The sequence below is a fragment of the Ranitomeya variabilis genome, chromosome 7 (assembly GCF_051348905.1).
Source record: "Ranitomeya variabilis isolate aRanVar5 chromosome 7, aRanVar5.hap1, whole genome shotgun sequence".
Lineage (NCBI taxonomy): Eukaryota > Metazoa > Chordata > Amphibia > Anura > Dendrobatidae > Ranitomeya > Ranitomeya variabilis.
The window spans coordinates 47,533,047-47,554,324 of record NC_135238.1 but is presented as its reverse complement, the minus strand read 5'-3'; the positions used below and the strand labels follow the sequence as shown (position 1 = coordinate 47,554,324).

The 21,278-nt window shown below is 45.1% G+C and overlaps 1 protein-coding gene across 1 annotated transcript in view; it reads right to left on the bottom strand.

Annotated features, from left to right (window-relative positions):
* LOC143785872 (uncharacterized) overlaps window positions 1–21,051 on the bottom strand; it is a 113,337-nt gene extending 92,286 nt beyond the window's left edge. Inside the window, exon 1 of the mRNA XM_077275007.1 lies at window positions 20,801–21,051. The gene's annotated coding sequence lies outside the window, so the exon portion shown is untranslated. The remainder of the gene's footprint in view (window positions 1–20,800) is intronic.
* Window positions 21,052–21,278: the final 227 nt, after the last annotated feature.

Below are 21,278 nucleotides of genomic sequence, written 5' to 3'. Positions count from 1 at the left end.
TTACAGACGGTTGGCAACTATGACCTTGATGCAAGCTCAATAATTGAGCCCACATTGAAGCTCACATATTCCCAAAACATCAGCGATCCAACTCCGTGCTTTATAGTAGGAACGTTGTTCCTTTCATCATAGGCCTTGTTGACCTCTCTCCAAATGTAACGTTTATGGTTGTGGCCAAAAAGTTGAATTTTGGTCTCATCACTCCAAATTACCTTGTTCCAGAAGTTTTGAGGCTTGTCTCTGTGCTCTTTGGTGTATTATAGGCGAGATACTTTGTGGCATTTGCGCAGTAATGGCTTTCTTCTGGCGACCCAACCATGCTGCCCATATTTCTATAAGTGCCTCCTTATTGTGCATCTTGAAACAGCCACACCGCTAGTTTTCAGAGTGTCCTGTATTTCAGCTGATGTTATTTGTGGGTTTTTCTTTGCATACTTTATTTTAAGCATCATTTTTATTGATTTTTTTAACATAACATTGGATAGAATAACATAGCATAGGATAGGATATAGCATCAGCAATGACACTGTAAATTACCAAAAGTACATATACAAATCTTACTTGTCAGACAACAGGTCCGCATAACTTTTTAAAATAGTATATAGATACATAGATAGATCTCCATCAATGCCTTGTAACCCTATTATCAATACTACCGGGCTCCATTAAGTCCCAAAAACAGGACATACTCCGAATCTGCCTCAAGGCGGCTAGTGCGGTCATCCCAAGACATTGGAAGACACCCCATTGTCCTTTACTGACTGAGTGGTTTGAAGAAATGGGTCGGATTTATGCTGGTTTCACATTTGCGGTTGTGTCCGCAGCGTTTCTGACGAATACATCCGCATGCGTCTTGATTTTCCATCTTTAACATTGTAGACGCAGGTGCATGCGTTTGCCCGCGTTTCCTTACGCATACGTTTTTTCACGGTGTGTGGCGTGGCGCAACTAACGCACCATGTTGGAATGTTTGAGGAGGCAAATTTCCGTCACATATACGCAGGCATGCACATGCGGATGAGTGTGTGAAAAAAAAAAGCATTACTGTCTATGGGAACACCTGCGTATGCATGTCTTTGCGTACGCATGCGTTCGATGTCCTAGCGTACTTCAGATTGCGCATGTCCAGGAACTGATTTAGACACGTCTTCCTGGAAATATCAAACGCATGCGCATAAAAAGCGCAAAAGCTGCAGGGTTTTTTGCCATCATGCGTAAGCTGATGCGGATAAAAAACGCTGCGTTATCATGCATTTGCGGACTCCACCGCAAATGTGAACCTAGCCTTACAAGATTGAAAACCTTACTGCAGAGATGACTGGTACCAGGGATAGATTCCTTCGTACCTGGATTCAATGGGTCCTGTTTTAAGATTTAATGAAGCATTTGGGGCACCTCTAGATCAAACTGTATCTGGATAGTGAGTTCGCCTGTGCTGGACTTAAATCGTCTCCCTTTTGATTTTGCTTATCTCACATAGATCTACTTCACAAAAATTAGCCTGCTCAGTTATGCTGCAGAGGGCCCCCCCCCCCCCCTTTTATCCTATTGAAATGTCTATCTACTCCTATCTTAATCCCTAGGTCCCCCCCTTTTTTTTTTTTTTTTTACTTTGCTTTCTCTCTCTCTCTCTTTCATCTTGTTCTACTCTCTCTACTCTTCTTTATCATGTTTCCTGGTATGCTGTACATAATCTCTGGTTCTTCATAGGTAAATATGGTTGTTACGATGTTTTAGTTGTTTTTCTGATTTACATTAAGGTTTGCACCCTCTTCCCTTAATAAGGGTTGAGTGACTTGGTTGAGAAGCTAATTTACAACTCTGCTACAACTACTAGTTTGTTCCCTTATTTAATATGTGTAACAGATACGGAGGAATCCCTAAATACCTTAAGTGCAATTGGAATAATAACGGAGGCCTGTATCCAGCTACTGATGGTTTTGCTACAAAAAGTGGTGGACTATTGAGTGAAATCGTGAAAATACTCTATCAGGACTTTTACTATAATTCTATAGTTGTTCACTACCTCTAAGTTCATCTTGTTCTATTCTCTCTACTCTTCTTTATCATGTTTCCTGGTATGCTGTTCATACCGTAATCTCTGGTTCTTCATAGGTAAATATGGTTGTTACGATGTTTTAGTTGTTTTTCTGATTTACATTAAAGGTACCTTCACACTAAGCGACTTTGCAACGATAACGATAGCGATCCGTGACGTTGCAGCGTCCTGGATAGCGATATCGTTGTGTTTGACATGCAGCAGCGATCTGGATCCTGCTGTGATATCGCTGGTCGTTGCTGAAAGTTCAGAACTTTATTTGGTCATCAGATCGGCGTGTATCGTTGTGTTTGACAGCAAAAGCAACGATGCCAGCAGTTTTACAATGGTAACCAGGGTAAATATCGGGTTACTAAGCGCAGGGCCGCGCTTAGTAACCCGATGTTTACCCTGGTTACCATTGCAAAAGTAAAAAAAAACAAACAGTACATACTCACCTCTGCTGTCTGTCACACGTCCCCCGCCATCCGCTTCCCGCATTGACTGTGAGTGCCGGCCGTAAAGTAAAAGCAGAGCACAGCGGTGACGTCACCGCTGTGCTGTGCCTTACGGCCGGCACTCACAGTCAGTGCAGGAAGCAGACGCCGGGGGACGTTACGGACACAGGAATGTAAGTATGTACTGTTTGGTTTTTTTTACATTTACACTGGTAACCAGGGTAAACATCGGGTTACTAAGCGCGGCCCTGCGCTTAGTAACCCGATGTTTACCCTGGTTACCAGGGGACTTCGGCATCGTTGGTCGCTGGAGAGCTGTCTGTGTGACAGCTCTCCAGCGACCACACAACGACGCTGCAGCGATCGGCATCGTTGTCGATATCGCTGCAGAGTCGCTTAATGTGAAGGTACCTTAAGGTTTGCATCCTCTTCCCTTAATAAGGGTTGAGTGACTAGGTTGAGAAGCTAATTTACAACTCTGCTACGACTACTAGTTTGTTCCCTTATTTAATATGTTTAACAGATACGGAGGACTCCCTAAATACCTTAAGGGCAATTGGAATAATAACGGAGTCCTGTATCCAGCTACTGATGGTTTTGCTACATAAAGTGGTGGACTATTGAGTGAAATCGTGAAAATACTCTATCAGGACTTTTACTATAATTATATAGTTGTTTACTACCTCTAAGTTGACGGAGCTAAGGAAATCAAAAAGTTTCACAAAATTTCCAATATTTCCACAAATAAACGCAAGTTATACCAAAAATGTTACCACTATCATCAAATACAATAGGTAACTCACTCCGTTACCGCTGCTATTAACCCTGTGTGACCAAGTTTTTACTATTGATGCTGCGTATGCAGCATCAATAGTAAAAATATCTAATGTTACAAATAATAATAAAAAAAAAAAAAACACCGGATTACGTACCGGTAATGCTCTTTTATAGAGCCACAACAGCACCCACTGAGAGAGGGGATCCGCCCCTAGGAACAGGAAACCCTACGGAGAGATAAAAGGGGCGGTCCCCCTCGCTCCCACAGTTTGGGTTACAGAGATTGCGAGGAACCGCCCACCAGTTTTAGTAGGTCATTCTATATTAACATTTTATCTTAACTTAATTACGTATATTTACAAGAACCAATCACCCTTAATAGTGCTCATATGCAAACTAATATATAAGGGAGGGAAGTGAAGGGGTGCTGTCGTGGCTCTATAAAAGAGCATTACCGGTACGTAATCCGGTGTTTTCTCTTCGCCACGACAGCACCCACTGAGAGACTTTCAGAGATAGTTATTTGGGGGGGATTATTGTGTTAAGAACTGATCTACCGAAACACAAGTCAGTGGAGGCAGATAGATCTAGTCTATAGTGACTATAGAAGGTAGTAGGAGAAGACCAAGTTGCGGCCTTACATATGAGATCTATTGGAACCTCTGCCCGCTCAGCCCAAGATGATGCTATCGCTCTGGTGGAATGTGCCTTCACAGTCTCAGGTGGATCTTCCCCTTTAGACGAATAGGCCAGGTATATCACCTCCCGAATCCATCGGGATAAAGTGCCTTTTGTAACACCAGCTCCTTTCCTTTGACCCTGAAAGGAAACAAAGAGAGCCCTGCTCTTCCTCCAGGCGCTAGTCCTGTCTAGATAAGTTATTACAGCCCTTCTTACATCTAAAGTATGGTACTTCTCCTCTTCCTGATTTGTAGGGTTATTATAGAAGGAAGGAAGAAGAATTTCTTGAGACCTATGAAATTTAGTACACATTTTAGGTAGGTAGGAAGGGTCTGTTTTCAGGACAATTCTATCTGGCAATATTGACATAAAGGGAGGATCTACTGATAGTGCCTGTATGTCACTTACCCTTCTTGCCGATACTAGAGCGACAAGAAGAGCAGTCTTGAGGGAGACGTGTTTAATATGAGCTGAGTGTAGAGGCTCAAACGGGTGATCTGTCAAGGCTTCAAGGACTAGATTAACATCCCAAGGAGGTAAGTGGGGAATTTGAACTGGTTCTGATCTCTGGCAGGCTGAAATAAATCTGGCTATCCACCTATCACCCGCAATGTTGTGACTATACAAGGCTCCTAGTGCAGAAACTTGTACTTTTAAGGTACTAACTGCAAGGCCTAAATCACGTCCTCTCTGGAGAAATTCGAGAATAATAGAGACCGGAATTTCATTTGACAGGGCTGATGGATAGAGGCTTAAGAATTTTTTCCACACTCTTACATAGATAGATGTAGTGGATCTTTTTCTACTTAGCAATAAGGTATCAATTACTTTATCAGAGAAGCCTCTTAGTTTTAACAGCTGCCTCTCAAATTCCAGGCTGTCAACCGTAGTCCCTTCACATGAGGGTGGTTGAAGGGCCCCTGGAAGAGAAGATCCTGATCCTCTGGGAGAATCCATGGATCCGAGATGGACATGGCTCTGAGCAGGGAAAACCATGGTCTCTTTGGCCAAAACGGGGCAATCAATATTATGTTCGCTCTGTCCTCCCTTATCTTCCTGATTACTGTTGGAAGAAGAATCAACGGAGGAAAGGCATATGCCTTCTGAAATGTCCATGGAACCTGGAGGGCATCGAGAACATCGGGGTTGTCGGTTCGGAACATTGAGGCGAATGTTTTTACCTGCCTGTTGTCTCTTGTAGCGAAGAGATCTATGTGGGGTATACCCCATTTCATGGTTATCATCTTGAATATCTGATGATTTAACACCCACTCCACCTGGTGGAGGGTATGGCGACTGAGAAAGTCCGCTTTTGAGTTGTCTACTCCTCGGACATGTAGAGCTGACAAGGACAGAAGATGATTCTCGGCTAGAGTTAGGATGTCTTCGGCTATAGACATGAGAGTGCCTGATCTTGTTCCCCCTTGATGATTGATGTAAGCCACTGATGTCATGTTGTCTGAGAGAACTCTGGTATGTGTTCCGTGTAGCTGCGGAAGGAATTCACATAGGGCATGATAGATAGCTTTTAGTTCTTTTTTATTAGATGAGTCATCTGACTCCGTAACCGACCATAGCCCTTGGACTATCTGGTCCCTTAAATGTGCTCCCCAACCATTAGGACTGGCATCTGTAAATATTATGTTTGAGGGTTTAACCACCCAGGGAACCCCGCTAGTTAGATGATCCGGTTCTAGCCACCAGGTTAGGGATTGGATTACGTCACCGGAAAGGGAAATTTTACCGTCTAATCGTCCTTGTAATTTTATCTCCTCATGTAAAATTGCATACTGTAAACACCTTGAATGGAACTGAGCCCATGGAACAGCCGGTATACACGACGTGAAGGAGCCAAGTAGGGACATGCCTTCCCGCAGGGATATTATAGGTTTATCTAATACAGACTGAACTTTATTTCTAACTGTTATATTTTTGTTTTCTGGGAGGAAACATTTCTGTTTTATAGAGTCTAATATAATCCCCAAAAATGTTTGCCGAGTTGTCGGGACTAGCCTAGATTTTTCCCAATTTATTAACAACCCTAATTTCTGCAAAGATGAAATTATATCACACAATCGTTGCTGACATTGTGAAGGGGATTTTCCCACTACCAAGAGGTCGTCTAGGTATGGGATTATGAGGGTGTCTTTTGATCTTAGATATGACATTACCTCTGACATCAGTTTAGTGAACATCCTTGGAGCTATTGATAGTCCAAAGGGCATCGCTGTGTACTGAAAATGTCGTATACACCCATTTAGTACAATCGCCACGCGGAGATATTGTTGATGTTCCTTAAAGATTGGTAGATGGTAATACGCATCTTTCAAGTCAAGAACCGCCATAAAGCAATGGGGAAACAGGAGTTTTATGGTGGACCGGATAGATTCCATTTTAAAGGTTTGATTTTCTAAGAAGGTGTTCAGCTTTTTAAGATTTATAATGGTTCTGAACGATCCATCAGGTTTTGGAATTAAAAATAAAGGGGAATAGAACCCTTTCCCCTCCTGAAGAAATGGAACCTCCACCAAAACTCCTTTTGACAGAAGATTCATTACTTCTTGTTCTAATGCCTCCTGTTGAGACGGCGATTTTAAAGAAGTCAATAGAAATGAGTCCGGAGGGACTCGGGCAAATTTTAACTTTAAACCAGAGGTGATGAGACTATTTGCCCACACGTTTGATGTTATTTTCCTCCATTGGTTTGAGAAGGAGGACAATCTACCTCCCACAGGTAGATCTGCTCTAACGGGGTTTGTCTTCAGTTTTGAAAGGGCGCTTCCCAAAGAATGCACCCCTTTGTTTGGTGTCTCTAGGGGTCCAGCGGTCTTGGTTCTTAAACGCTTTTCTTTTATTAAACACGGGCTTCCGGAACGCTCTCCTATAGGACGGAAGGTAATTATTATTAGGGAAGCCCTTCTTTCTCTCTCCCGTTTTAGTGAGGATTTCGTCCAGTTTGGTACCAAACAGGTACTCACCCTGACATGGGAGGCCACAATTTGGATTTCGTCTGGGGAATCACCCTTCCAGCCCTTAAGCCACAGGGCTCTACGTGCTGCATTCGTGAGACCTGCCGACTTGGCTGCCAAGCGTATGGAGTCGGCAGATGAGTCCGCTAGGAAGGCTGTAGCACCCCTAATTAAGGGAATAGAGGACCTCAGTTTGTCTCTAGAAAGACCGCCTTTTAGTCCTTCCTCTAAGTCATTTAGCCAGACTAACATGGACCTAGCGGTGCATGTTGCCGAAATAGCCGGTCTAAAAGCTCCCGTACATGACTCCCAGGCTCTTTTTAACAGAGAGTCGGCTTTACGGTCCAGTGGGTCCTGTAATGAGCCTGAATCCTCTACAGGTAGCAGGGATTTTTTTGATGTGGATGCCACTGCTGCGTCCACCTTCGGGGCTTTTGTCCATGCTGAAAACTCTTCATCATTGAAGGGATAACGCCTTTTTGAGGATGGTGGTAATCCCCTTTGTCCCCGAGTCTCCCACTCTTTTTTGACTAGATTTTTTACCGCCGCTATTATCGGAAAGGAGGGTCTTTTCTTCTCCGATAAACCAGCGAACATTATGTCCTGCTGCGTTTTAGGGACTTTCGAATCCTCGATGCCCATGGTGTTACAAACGGACTTCACCAGGTTATCAATACTATCGGTGGGAAAGCATGTATCCTGATCCTCATCTGAGGAAACATATTCGTTGGTAATATCCGAGTCTGCCTTCTCCATATCAGAAGACTGATCAGATATAGGGGACACGTACCCTTTTCTTTGGTACGTGGCTCCTTGTCAGAACTATGAAGGGCACCTAATTCCTGCCTAATCATGAGTCTGATATCTTCTGATTTAATTGCGGCTTCCTCCCGTAAGGTGGAATTAATGCATGATTTGCAAAGCCTCTTTGTGTAACTATCCGGAAGGGGCTGGATACATAACGCACACTGCTTGTGTTTTGTCTTTTCAGTTTTCTTTGCCTAGGGTGTATAGAAGGAAAGGGAACAATAAGCAGCCTATCAGGGTAGATGCACACTCACCCCAGTGAAGCTGTCTGTTTAAGGTACCGACTGACGAGGAGGAGACTGTGGCAGAGAAATAGCTCGGTCCGACTTCTTCCTAGAAGATCCGCTCTGATTAGAGCGACTGCTGCTGCCCCGGCTGCGTGGGATGGTTGCGGTAGCTTCCACAGAAGGCACCGCAGAGTCCTGCACGGAATCCATATTGGACGCCGGAGAGTTAGCGCCGGCGTCCTTTTCACATGGGGGCCGCCATCTTCTTCCGGTTGAACCCGGAAGTGCTAATCACTTCCGGGTCGCGGCCATACTCTATGCACCTGCGCTGCCACCGGCATCAGCGCAGGTGCCGTCCACCTCCTCTCTTACCCCGGAGTTTACCACTGCACTCCCGGGGAAATAGTGGAGCTCCGCAGCGCTCACCCTACCTCGGCGCTTGGTCCCGCAGACGATCCGGGTGGATTTCCATGAGCCAGGAACCCCTGCAGTTCTGGCCTCATGGTGCCTGCCAGCAGAGGGGGGAAGCTGAGAAGAGGACCCCCGACGCTGCATCCAGCTCTGGAGCCCTCTGGAGAAGGTGAATATATGTTTATTTTTTATTTTAAGTCTTTTTTAACCTGTTACATACGTGGCTGGGCAATATACTACGTGGGCATGCATATTCTACTGTGTGGGTCGTGTTATATAGTATGTGGGCTGTGTTATATACTGTTTGGGCTGTGTTGTATACTGCGTGGCCTGTATTAACGCATTGGGTATTCTACAATATGTATGTATGTATATAGCAGCCACATAGTATATAGCACAGGCCACGTAGTGAAAAATTGTAGTTACTTACCGATAACGGTATTTCTCTGATCCCATGATGGCACCACGGAGAGAGGGGTCCGCCCCCAGGGACAGGAAACCTACAGGTGAAAAAGGGCGTACCTCTCTCCCACATCAGTTGGTTTACAGAGCCTTATACAGAACTTCAGCTGCAACTCAACGTTTTACAAATTAAACTTAATCCAATTAACTTAACAGAGGCACCGTGACTAAAGCTAATTATTAATACATTATAATGTGCACACCTGTGTGTGAAAAGGGAGGGAATATACGGGTGCCATCATGGGATCAGAGAAATACCGTTATCGGTAAGTAACTACAATTTTCTCTATCCCCATGATGGCACCACGGAGAGATTTGCATAGATTATAACTCTTAGGGAGGGACCACTGCCTCTAGAACCCTTCGCCCAAAGGTGAGATCAGAGGAGGTCAAGTCTAAACGGTAATGTTTGAAAAATGTAGACTGGGAAGACCAAGTGGCCGCTCTACATATCTGTTGTATTGAAGCGCCAGCTTTCTCCGCCCAGGATGACGCCACTGCTCTGGTTGAATGAGCCTTTATATTCTCCGGGATGGCCGTCCCGCCAGATGAGTAGGATAGGGCGATGGCATCTCTTATCCACCTCGCTAACGTGGCTTTCGATGCTTTTTGTCCCTTCCGCGGACCCTGGAAGCAGACAAACAAAGCCCTATTCTTCCTGCACTCCCTAGTGGCTGAAAGATATTGGGCTAGGCATCTTTTTACATCTAGGGTATGCAGTGTTTTTTCCCCCTCATTTCTGGGGTTGGGACAAAATGAGGGCAGAGAGATCTCTTGTGTCCTATGGAATTGTGACGCGATTTTAGGGAGATAAGCCGGGTCAGTTTTAAGAATGACTCTATCATCGAGGATTTGAGTAAAGGGTGGACATGCAGACAATGCTTGTATATCGCTGACACGGCGGGCCGAGGTTAGGGCCACTAGGAGTGCGGTTTTTAAAGATAAGACCTTTAAAGGGACATCCGCCAGGGGCTCAAAGGGAGGTTTGGTCAGGGCATTTAAAACAAGGTTTAGATCCCATGGGGGAGCATTATGAAGAGGAATGGGCCTGGACCTTCCCGAGGCTTTAATGAATCTCATGACCCATCGGTTTTTGGCTAGATCATGATTATACAAAGCTCCCAAGGCCGCTACCTGAACCTTTAGAGTACTTGTAGCTAGGCCTTTTTCCAGCCCCTTCTGCAGGAACTCAAGGATCTTTCCTATTGGGATTTCCCTGGATGGATCTGCGCCCGATACTGACATGAATTTCTTCCACACTTTCCCATATACTTTAGTGGTTACGAGTTTTCTACTCTGTAATAAAGTAGAAACTAGGTTGGCTGAGAAACCTTTATCCCTTAGTAGCTTCCTTTCAAAAGCCAAGCTGTCATGTGTAGGCTCTTTACACTGGGGTGAAACACTGGGCCCTGGGATAAAAGATTCGGAATGTCTGGTAGGACCCACGGGCTTGCTATGGACATTTTTCTTAGCCAAGAAAACCATATTCTGCAGGGCCAAAATGGAGCTATTACTATCACTGTTGCTCCCTCCTCCCGAATTTTCCTCAGTACTAAGGGGATAAGGGATATCGGAGGGAACGCGTAGGCGAGGCGATAGTTCCAGGGAATTGTAAGAGCATCCAGAGCTACTGGGCCCCCCCGGGGATCGATTGAGCAGAATGTTTTTACTTTCTGGTTTTGACTGTTCGCGAATAAATCTATTTCTGGCTGTCCCCAACGTTTTACGATCTGGTTGAACACCGTTTGTTTTAGCTCCCACTCCCCCTGTTTTAAGCGTGTCCTGCTCAAGAAGTCTGCTGTTTGGTTTTCTGAGCCTTTTATGTAGAGAGCTGTTAGGGATTTCAGGTTGTGTTCTGCTAAGTGGAAGATGGATTGGGTCACCTCCATCAGTGCTCGAGATCTGGTGCCTCCTTGGTGGTTTAGATACGCTACCACTACCTGGTTGTCTGAGAAGACTTTTACGTGATGGGAGTGAAGGAGATTTAGAAAGTGCATTAGGGCCAATTTTACCGCTAACAGTTCTTTCATGTTTGAAGAGACTGGCTCTTGGCTTTTGCTCCAATTCCCTTGTGCCACTTGATCGTCTATGTGTGCGCCCCACCCCCAGGGGCTTGCATCTGTTGTCAGGATTTTCTCCGTTGGTAGTGCCCATGGAACCCCTTTGGTTAAATTGACCGGGTTCGCCCACCACCCTAGGGAGTGTATCGTGCTTGACGAAATGTTTAACTGCCCGTCTAAATTTCCGCGCAGAGATAGGCTTGAATCTAAAGTCTCCCATTGAAGGTCCCGGGTATGGCACTGTGCCCACTGCACAGCCGGGATGCAAGCTGTCATGGAGCCCAGTAGAGACATTGCTTTTCTGAGAGTGGTGACTGGAGACATCGTCAACTGTGACACAGCCGGTGTCATTTTTTGGATCTTCCCCTGAGGAAGGTAGCAGGTCTGTGTGGTCGAGTCCAGTACTATCCCTAGGTACTCCTGTACTTGGGAGGGCACTACCCTGGATTTGGGCATGTTCAACAGCCAACCTAGACTCGACAGTGAAGTCATGACTAAATCTAACTGTTGCTTGCAATGTTGGAATGAGGTCCCTACCACCAGGAGGTCGTCCAAATAGGGAACTATTAGAACATTCTGTTCCCTTATGTGGGCCATCACTTCTGACATTATCTTCGTGAATACCCGAGGTGCGATAGCTAACCCAAAGGGGAGAGCTCGGAACTGGTAGTGTTTTACTTCCCCCTGGATATTCACTGCAAGTCTGAGATACTTCTGATAATCCCTGTGAATAGGCACATGGTAATATGCATCTCGTAAGTCTAGAACAGTCATGAAACACAAGGGAAAGAGTATTTTCACGCAAGATTTTATTGTCTCCATTTTGAAGTGTGGAATCTCGAGGAAATTGTTTAATTTTTTGAGATTTATGATCGTTCTGTATGATCCGTCTGGTTTCCTTCGAAGGAAGAGGGGCGAGTAGAAGCCCATGCCTCTTTCCTGATATGGGACTTCCTGTAAGACTCCCTTCTGAATCAAGTTCAAAATTTCCCCCTGGAGGGCTGACTGTTCGTGCGCTTGTCTCTGTGGTGTCACCATGAAGGAATTGCTCGGTGACATGTGGAATTTTAGTTTGAGACCTTCCCGTATTATCCCTAATATCCAGGGACTGTTTGAGATTTTTTTCCCAGGCTGGAAGAAAACTGGCTAGCCTCCCTCCGACCTGGGGAACACCTTCATTGTGTTTTCTTATTATCGGGGGGAGTTTTGTTAAACAAGAATCCTCTGTTTTTATTCCTTTTGTCTTCCCACGCCTCCTTATTCCCTTTCGGGGGTCTCCTCCGCATGAACTTTCTGTTCCGAAAGGGGCGCCTGTAAGACTGGTTGGGGAACCCGGGAAAGGACTTCTTTTTATCCCCGGCTTTGTCGAGGATGTCATCTAATGTGGATCCAAAGAGAAATTCGCCCTCGCAGGGTATTGAGCAAAGTTTCGTTTTGGTCTGCAGATCCCCAGGCCAACACTTTAGCCACAGGGCACGTCTTGCGGCGTTCGAGAAGGAAGCAGATCTGGCTGCTAATCTGGCTGAATCTACCGATGCGTCAGCCAAAAAGGCTGCCGCACCTTTCATCACAGACACCGATTTTTGGATTGTCTCTCTTGCCACTTTCCCCTTTAATTGGGAATCCAGGTGCTCGAGCCATACCATGAGGGCACGGGCTGTGCAGGTGGCTGCAATGGCTGGTTTTAGTCCTCCCCCTGCCGCTTCCCAGGAACTTTTCAAGAAGATCTCAGCTTTCTTGTCCATTGGGTCTTTTAAGGTACCCATGTCCTCAAAAGGTAGGGCAAATTTTTTGGAGGCCTTTGCTATGGCCACGTCTAATTTTGGTGCCTTAGTCCAGGATGAGCAGGCCGGGTCATAAAAAGGGTACTTTCTTTTGGGAGTCAAAAGAACTTTTTTGTCCGTTTTTTTCCACTCTCTCTTAATTAGAGAGTGAATTTTCTCATTTATTGGGAACGCTCTTCTTTTCTTTTGTTCCAGCCCGCTGAACATTATATCCTGCGCTGTTTTTTTAGGACGTTCATCTACTAGGCCCATTGTCTTTCTGACGGCCTTTACCAAGGTATCAGTTTCTTCGATAGGGAAGCAACTGTGTCCCCCTTCAGAGGATAGTGACGATGTGTCGGAGGCTGAAGAATCACCGGAGTCAGATATTTCACTTTCTGACTCCTCCGTACTAGGTTCAGGGGATCTATGAGTTGTTTTACGTTTTTTCTTTGATGTTTTAATGCCTTTGAGGGCACTCTCCACCTGACTTCTTATTAATGTTTTCAGGTCTGAGGCAAATGTCGGGGACTCTTCCTGAATTGTCTTCTCTATGCAATTACCGCATAGCTTCTTTTCCAATGAGGAAGGTAACTCTTCCTGGCATATAGCACAGACCCTGTGCTTTAATTTGGTTACACATTTCCTTCCCTAGAAGATAAAGTGACCATATATCAAAATCCAAACTTTCACGTAGATCACTCACCCTCCTGTGACCAAGAGATACCGTCTCGGGTCCGGGAACTATATCCACTGCCGGGTTCGCCACAGACCGCGTAGTTTTCGCAGAAGCTCGGCTTCGTTGTGACCCTGAGCGTCCGCTGCTGCTGCGCTGCTGAGAGGAAGTACCCCTGCGCTGATGCTGTGTGCGCTGCTGCCGCTGTGCTTGCGCTTGCTCCGGAGATAGCTGTATCACCTCCTGCGCATCCTGCTGCTCCTGGTCGCTCATGGTCCCTCACTGTTTTAGTGAAGGTAGCTGAGCAGTGATTCCAGGCTGCTCAGCTGTTTAAATTTGCCGCCCATATGCTTCACTTCCGGTTTCTGCGCCGAACCAGAAGTGCTACCCTCGTGTCTGCAGTTTAACTTGCTGGGAGGCGCGCGCGCGCGCGCCATGCTGGTCCTCGGCTCCCGGGGTGTCGGATGCGCCGCTGCAGCCGCCGCTGTTTACGGTATTTCACTTCGGCGGCCGCTGCCGCCGTTCTCAATGCTGCAGCCGCAGCTTTCTTTTAGGGCAGGATTTTCCTGCCGGCGCCCGCTGTCACTCTCCCCGGCGTTCAGCCTCGTAAGGGGCTCCATGGTTAGGCAGCCGCCGCTGCTCCCATGCGCTGTTTTAAGCAGCGATGCAGAGGCTATAATGGCGACCGCCGTCACCTCCTCCTTCTTCCCCCTCTATTTTTTTTTTTTTTTTTTCTTTCTTTTGGAGGAGACAGACTCGATCCTGTTCACTGCCTCCCCCTCCTCACTCACCCTCCAGGTCCGCCGACCTCAGCGGTGGTGCTTCAGGGAAGGAGAAAAAAGAAGGGGAGAGAAAAAACCTGCTGAACCCAGCCGTGTCAGGGCACCCCCTGCCAGGAACCGAACTGGATCAGCCCCTGGATCTTCAGGTACGTGCTGTAGGTTCCCCGTCAGGGACAGGAAACCAACTGATGTGGGAGAGAGGTACGCCCTTTTTCACCTGTAGGTTTCCTGTCCCTGGGGGCGGACCCCTCTCTCCGTGGTGCCATCATGGGGATAGAGAAAATTTTATTCTAGGTGATGTTACATTTGCACATAGGACCCCTTGTTCGAAAGAAGTTTCTGAACTCTCTCGTCCATTGAATTTGTCAGTTTTTGGATGGTTTCTGCTTCAATTGTTTTGCATGTGGACAGAATGTATGTATGTGTGTATGTATGTAACTACGTGGCTGGGCAATATACTACGTTGACATGCACATTCTAGAATACCCGATGCGTTAGAATCGGGCCACCATCTAGTGTATATATATTATAATATATATATATATATATATATATATATATATATATATATATATATATATATATATATATATATATATATATATATATATTAGATGGTGGCCCGATTCTAAAGCATCGGGTATTCTAGAATATGCATGTCCACGTAGTATATTGCCCAGCCACGTAGTATATTGCCCAGCCACGTAGTTACATACATACACACATATACATACACACATATATAGATGGCTGGTTGATGGACACCCCATGAAAACACGGCTAAGGCGCCAACAAGGAGGAGGTGGAGTAATGTTTTGGGCTGGAATCATGGGGAGAGAGATTGTCGGCCCCTTTATGATCCCTGAAGGGGTAAAGATGAACTCCATAATCTGTGTGGAGTTTCTAAAACAACGCTTCCTGCCATGGTTCAAGAGGAAGAACCGTGCTTTCCACAGCAAGATCATTTTCATGCATGATAATGCACCGTCTCATGCTGCAAAAAATGCATCTGCATCTCTGGCTGCTATGGGCATAAAAGAGGACAAACTTATGGTGTGGCCACCATCTTCCTCTGACCTCAACCCCATTGAGAACCTCTGGAGCATCATCAAAAGGAGTGTCTATGATGGCGGGAGGCAGTTCACATCTAAGCAACAGCTCTGGGAGGGTATTCTGTCCACATGCAAAACAATTGAAGCAGAAACCATCCAAAAACTGACAAATTCAATGGACGAGAGAGTTCAAAAGCTTCTTTCGAACAAGGGGTCCTATGTGCAAATGTAACATCACCTAGAATAAAGTTTTCACTTGAAAACTGTTTGATTTCATTTTGTAATAAGCTGATAATGCTTATAACTTCACAATTGACCTTTTTTTTGCTCAAAATAAAAAAAAAAAAAAAAAGGTTGAAAACTCTGCTGTGCATATTAAATTTGGAACATGCATTTTGAGTGTTTATTGTTTTTAAAAATATACTGTTTTCATAGGCAGTTTGTTCCAAAACATTGCAATTATACTAGATAGTAGATGACTGGAAAACAACAATGACTGCAATTCAAATAGGTAATTTAGAGAAAATATGAGGAAATATTATTTGCATAATAATTTGGAACAAAGTGTATAGCAGAGGCCACGTATTATATAGCAAATACTACGTGGCCTGTGCTATATACTATGTGGCTGCTATATACATACATACATATTGTAGAATACCCAATGCGTTAATACAGGCCACGCAGTATACAACAGCCCACGCACTATATAACACAGCCCACGCACTATATAACACAGCCCACGCACTATATAACACAGCCCACGCACTATATAACACAGCCCACGCACTATATAACACAGCCCACGCACTATATAACACAGCCCACGCACTATATAACACAGCCCACGCACTATATAACACAGCCCACGCACTATATAACACAGCCCACGCACTATATAACACAGCCCACGCACTATATAACACAGCCCACGCACTATATAACACAGCCCACGGAGTATATAACACTGCCCATGTAGTATATAGCAGCCACGCAGTATATAACACTGCCCACACAGTATTTAGCAGTGTGGGCACCATATCCCTGTTAAAAAAAATAAATAAAAAATAGTTATATATTCACCCCCTGGGATCCAGCAAAAGTCTGGCGATGCGCGCGTGCCTGCCGCCATCTTCCGCTCCCAGGAAGCATTGCGAAATTACCCAGATGACTTAGCGGTCTCGTGAGACCGCTAAGTATTCTGGGTAATTTTGCAATGCATCTCTTTCTGGGTCTCCTACCATACAGTCCCTTTTCATTCAGACACCGACGGATAGTGCGGGTTGACACTGTTGTACCCTCGGACTGCAGGGCAGCTTGAACTTGTTTGGATGTTAGTCGAGGTTCTTTATCCAACATCCGCACAATCTTTCGTTGAAATCTCTTGTCAATTTTTCTTTTCCATCCACATCTAGGGAGGTTAGCCACAGTGCCATGGGCTTTAACCCCTTTCTGACATTAGAAGTACTATCCCGTCGAGGTGGGGTGGGCCCGTATGACCACCGACGGGATAGTACGTCATATTTGATCGACCGTGCTCACGGGGGGAGCGCGGCCGAGTGTCAGCTGACTATCGCAGCTGACATCTGGCACTATGTGCCAGGAGCGGTCACGGACCGCCCCCGGCACATTAACCCCCGGAACCCTGCGATCAAACATGATCGCAGTGATCCGGCGGTATAGGGAAGTATCGCGAAGGGAGGGGGCTCCCTGCGGGCTTCCCTGAGACCCCCGGAGCAACGCGATGTGATCGCGTTGCTCCGAGGGTCTCCTACCTCCTTCCTCCCTGCAGCAGGCCCGGATCCAAAATGGCCGCGGCATCCGGGTCCTGCAGGGAGGTGGCTTCACATCGCCTGCTCAGAGCAAGCACCGGGAAGCCTGGAGCTGTGCACGTCAGATCGCCGATCTGACACAGTGCACAGCAAAGTGTCAGATCAGCGATCTTACACTATAACATGATGCCCCCCCCTGGGGCAATGTTATAGTGTAAAAAAAAAAAAAACCCCAACCCCCCCCCAAAAAAAATATTGTTCCTATAAATACATTTCTTTATCTAAATAAAAAAAAAACCAATAAAAGTACACATATTTAGTATCGCCGCGTCCGTAACGACCCCACCTATAAAACTGTCCCACTAGTTAACCCCTTCAGTGAACACCGTAAAAAAAAAAAAAAAGAGGCAAAACACATCGCTTTATTATCATACCGCCAAACAAAAAGTGGAATAACACGCGATCAAAAAGACGTATATAAATAACCATGGTACCACTGAAAATGTCATCTTGTCCTGAAAAAAACGAGCCACTATACAGCGTCAAAGAAAAAATAAAAAGTTATAGTCCTCAGAATAAAGCGATGAAAAAATAATTATTTTTTCTAAAAAAATAGTTTTTATCGTATAAAAGCGCCAAAACATAAAAAAAATGATATAAATGAGGTATCGCTGTAATCCTACTGACCCGAAGAATAAAACTGCTTTATCCATTTTACCAAACGCGGAACGGTATAAACGCCTCCCCCAAAAGAAATTCATGAATAGCTGGTTTTTGGTCATTCTGCCTCACAAAAATGGGAATAAAAAGCGATCAAAAAATGTCACGTACCCGAAAATGTTACCAATAAAAACATCAACTCGTCCAGCAAAAAACAAGACCTCACATGAATCTGTGGACCAAAATATGAAAAAATTATAGCTCTCAAAATGTGTTAAACGCAAAAAATATTTTTTGCAATAAAAAAAAAAAAGTGTCTTTCAGTGTGTGACGGCTGCCAATCATAAAAATCCGCTAAAAAACCCGCTAGAAAAGTAAATCAAACCCCCCTTCATCAACGTTGGTTAGGGAAAAATTAAAAAAATGTATTTATTTCCATTTTCCCATTAGGGCTAGGGTTGGGGCAAGGGTTAAGGCTACAGTTAGGGTTGGGCTAAAGTTAGGGTTTGGATTACATTTACGGTTGGGATTAGGGTTAGGGGTGTGTCAGGGTTAGGGGTGTGGTTAGGGTTATCGTTGGGATTAGGGTTAGGGATGTCTTTGGATTAGGGTTTCAGTTATAATTGGGGGGTTTCCACTGTTTAGGCACATCAGGGGCTCTCCAAACGCGACATGGCGTCCGATCTCAATTCCAGCCAATTCTGCGTTGAAAAAGTAAAGCAGTGCTCCTTCCCTTCTGAGCTCTCCCGTGCGCCCAAACAGGGTTTTACCCCCAACATATGGGGTATCAGCGCACTCACGACAAATTGGGCAACAACTTTTGGGGTCTAATTTCAACTGTTACCCTTGGAAAAATACAAAACTGGGGACTAAAAAATAATTTTTATGGAAAAAAGATTTTTTATTTTCACGGCTCTGCGTTATAAACTGTAGTGAAACACTTGGGGGCTCACAGTTCTCACAACACATCTAGATAAGTTCCTTAGGGGGTCTAGTTTCCAATATGGGGTCACTTGTGGGGGGTTTGTGCTGTTTAGGTACATTAGGGGCTCTGCAAACGCAATGTGACACCTGCAGACCAACCCATCTAAGTCTGCATTCCAAATGACGCTCCTTCCCTTCCGAGCTCTGCCATGTGCTCAAACGGTGGTTCCCCCCACATATGGGGTATCAGCGTACTCAGGACAAATTGGACAACAACTTTTGGGGTCCAATTTCAACTGTTACCCTTGGAAAAATACAAAACTGGGGGCTAAAAAAGTAATTTTTGTGGAAAAAAAGATTTTTTATTTTCACTGCTCTGCGTTATAAACTGTAGTGAAACAGTTGGGGGTTCAAAGCTCTCACAACACATCTAGATAAGTTCCTTAGGGAGTCTACTTTCCAAAATGGTGTCACTTGTGGGGGGTTTCAATGTTTAGGCACATCAGTGGCTCTCCAAACGCAACATGGCGTCCCATCTCAATTCCTGTCAAATTTGCTTTGAAAATCAAACGGCGCTCCTTCCCTTCCGAGCTCTCCCATGCGCCCAAGCAGTGGTTTACCCCCACATATGGGGAATCAGCGTACTCAGGAGAAATTGTACAACTTTTGGGGTCCAATTTCATCTCTTTCCCTTGGGAAAATAAAAAATTGGGGGCGAAAAGATCATTTTTGTGAAAAAACATGATTTTTTATTTTTACGGCTCTGCATTATAAACTTCTGCGAATCACTTAATGGATCAAAGTGCTCAACACACATCTAGATAAGTTCCTTAGGGGGTCTACTTTCCAAAATGGTGTCACTTGTGGGGGGGGGGGGTTTCAATGTTTAGGCACATCAGGGGCTCTCCAAACGCAACATGGCGTCCCATCTCAATTCCAGTCAATTTTGCATTGAAAAGTCAAATGGGGCTCCTTCGCTTCCGAGCTCTGCCATGCGCCCAAACAGTGGTTTACCCCCACATATGGGGTGTCAGCGTACTCAGGACAAATTGTACAACAACTTTTGGGGTCCATTTTCTCCTGTTACCCTTGGTAAAATAAAACAAATTGGAGCTGAAGTAAATTTTTTGTGAAAAAAAGTTAAATGTTCATTTTTATTTAAACATTCCAAAAATTCCTGTGAAACACCTGAAGGGTTAATAAACTTTTTGAATGTGGTTTTGAGCACCTTGAGGGGTGCAGTTTTTAGAATGGTGTCACATTTGGTTAATTTTCTATCATATAGACCCCTAAAAATGACTTCAAATGTGATGTGGTCCCTAAAAAAAAAATGGTGTTGTATAAATGAGAAATTGCTGGTCAACTTTTAACCCTTATAACTCCCTAAGAAAAAAAATTTTAGTTCCAAAATTGTGCTGATGTAAAGTAGACATGTGGGGAATGTTACTTATTAAGTATTTTGTGTGACATATGTCTGTGATTTAAGGGCATAAAAATTCAAAGTTGGAAAATTGCGAAATTTTCAAAATTTTCACCAAATTTCCATTTATTTCACAAATAAACGCAAGTTATATCAAAGAAATTTTACCACTATCAAGAAGTACAATATGTCACGAGAAAAAAATGTAAGAATAGCCAAGATCCGTTGAAGCGTTCCAGAGTTATAACCTCATAAATGGACAGTAGTCAGAATTGTAAAAATTGGCCCGGTCATTAACGTGCAAACCACCCTTGGGGCTTAAGGGGTTAAAGGCGGCATTTTGTACTACGGGGTGAAGGATAATCTGCACCCCCTGTAAATTGTGCCTCTGTCCCGGCAATGATTGTAACAGCACTTGTGAGACCCCCAAGCAGGATCAGGGTGGGGGGACACGAGCTCCATCCCCATTCTACCCTCTGGGTTCAGAGACTGTTTTATATTCAGCTTTTTATTGTCATATAGATTTAGTCACCATCAGTATCTGTTATGGGGGTCTGACTGCAGGATTGGGGGGCACTGCCCAGTCCGACACTGGGGTTATGTGGCCACTCTCCATTATATGGGTATAGAACAGCCCAGCTACAGCCTGCAGTGAAGGAATTGTTACAGCCCCTTCAATTAAAGGACATGGAAGAGCCCTGCAACCAGTCATCACAAGTGCATTGTGGGATTTGTAGTCCCACAGCCCTAGAACACTACAGACACCAGAATCAGTAATAAACAGCAATGGTCAGCTGAAGTATGCGCTGAGCTCCGCAGGCACGTTATCACAGCAACCACTACAAGTCCCAGCATACTCACCAGATGAACCTAATCAGCTGCTCAAAGGCTCCGGGAAACCCCAGATGATCACTGGCTGTGGCCCAGCGCCGGGCGAAGAGCTGCAGCCCCGGCTTGGTGATGGCTGCTGGTCCGCTTCACACAGGACAGAGAAAGATCTGCCGGCAGCGAACTGCTCCTTTCCCACAGACCGACTCCGACTGACAGTCACAGGACAGCTTCCGTATCCGCCCGTGTGCACCGCTCAGGACATTCCGACCGGAAACAGAGGAACCTGCTCCAGGCGGCCGCTGAGAGACGTGTAGCAACGTCACGTGACCGCCAGACACTGGTCCCTTGTTTCTCTTGACTCTTCTTCTTCCCACAACTTTTTCCTTTATTTCATTTTCCAAAATCTTCAATTGCATTTATATTAATGGGAAAGTTGTAAACCTGAACCAAAAACACCAAATCTCAAACGTAACCTGTTCGTTGCCCATAGCAACCGACCACACAGAGT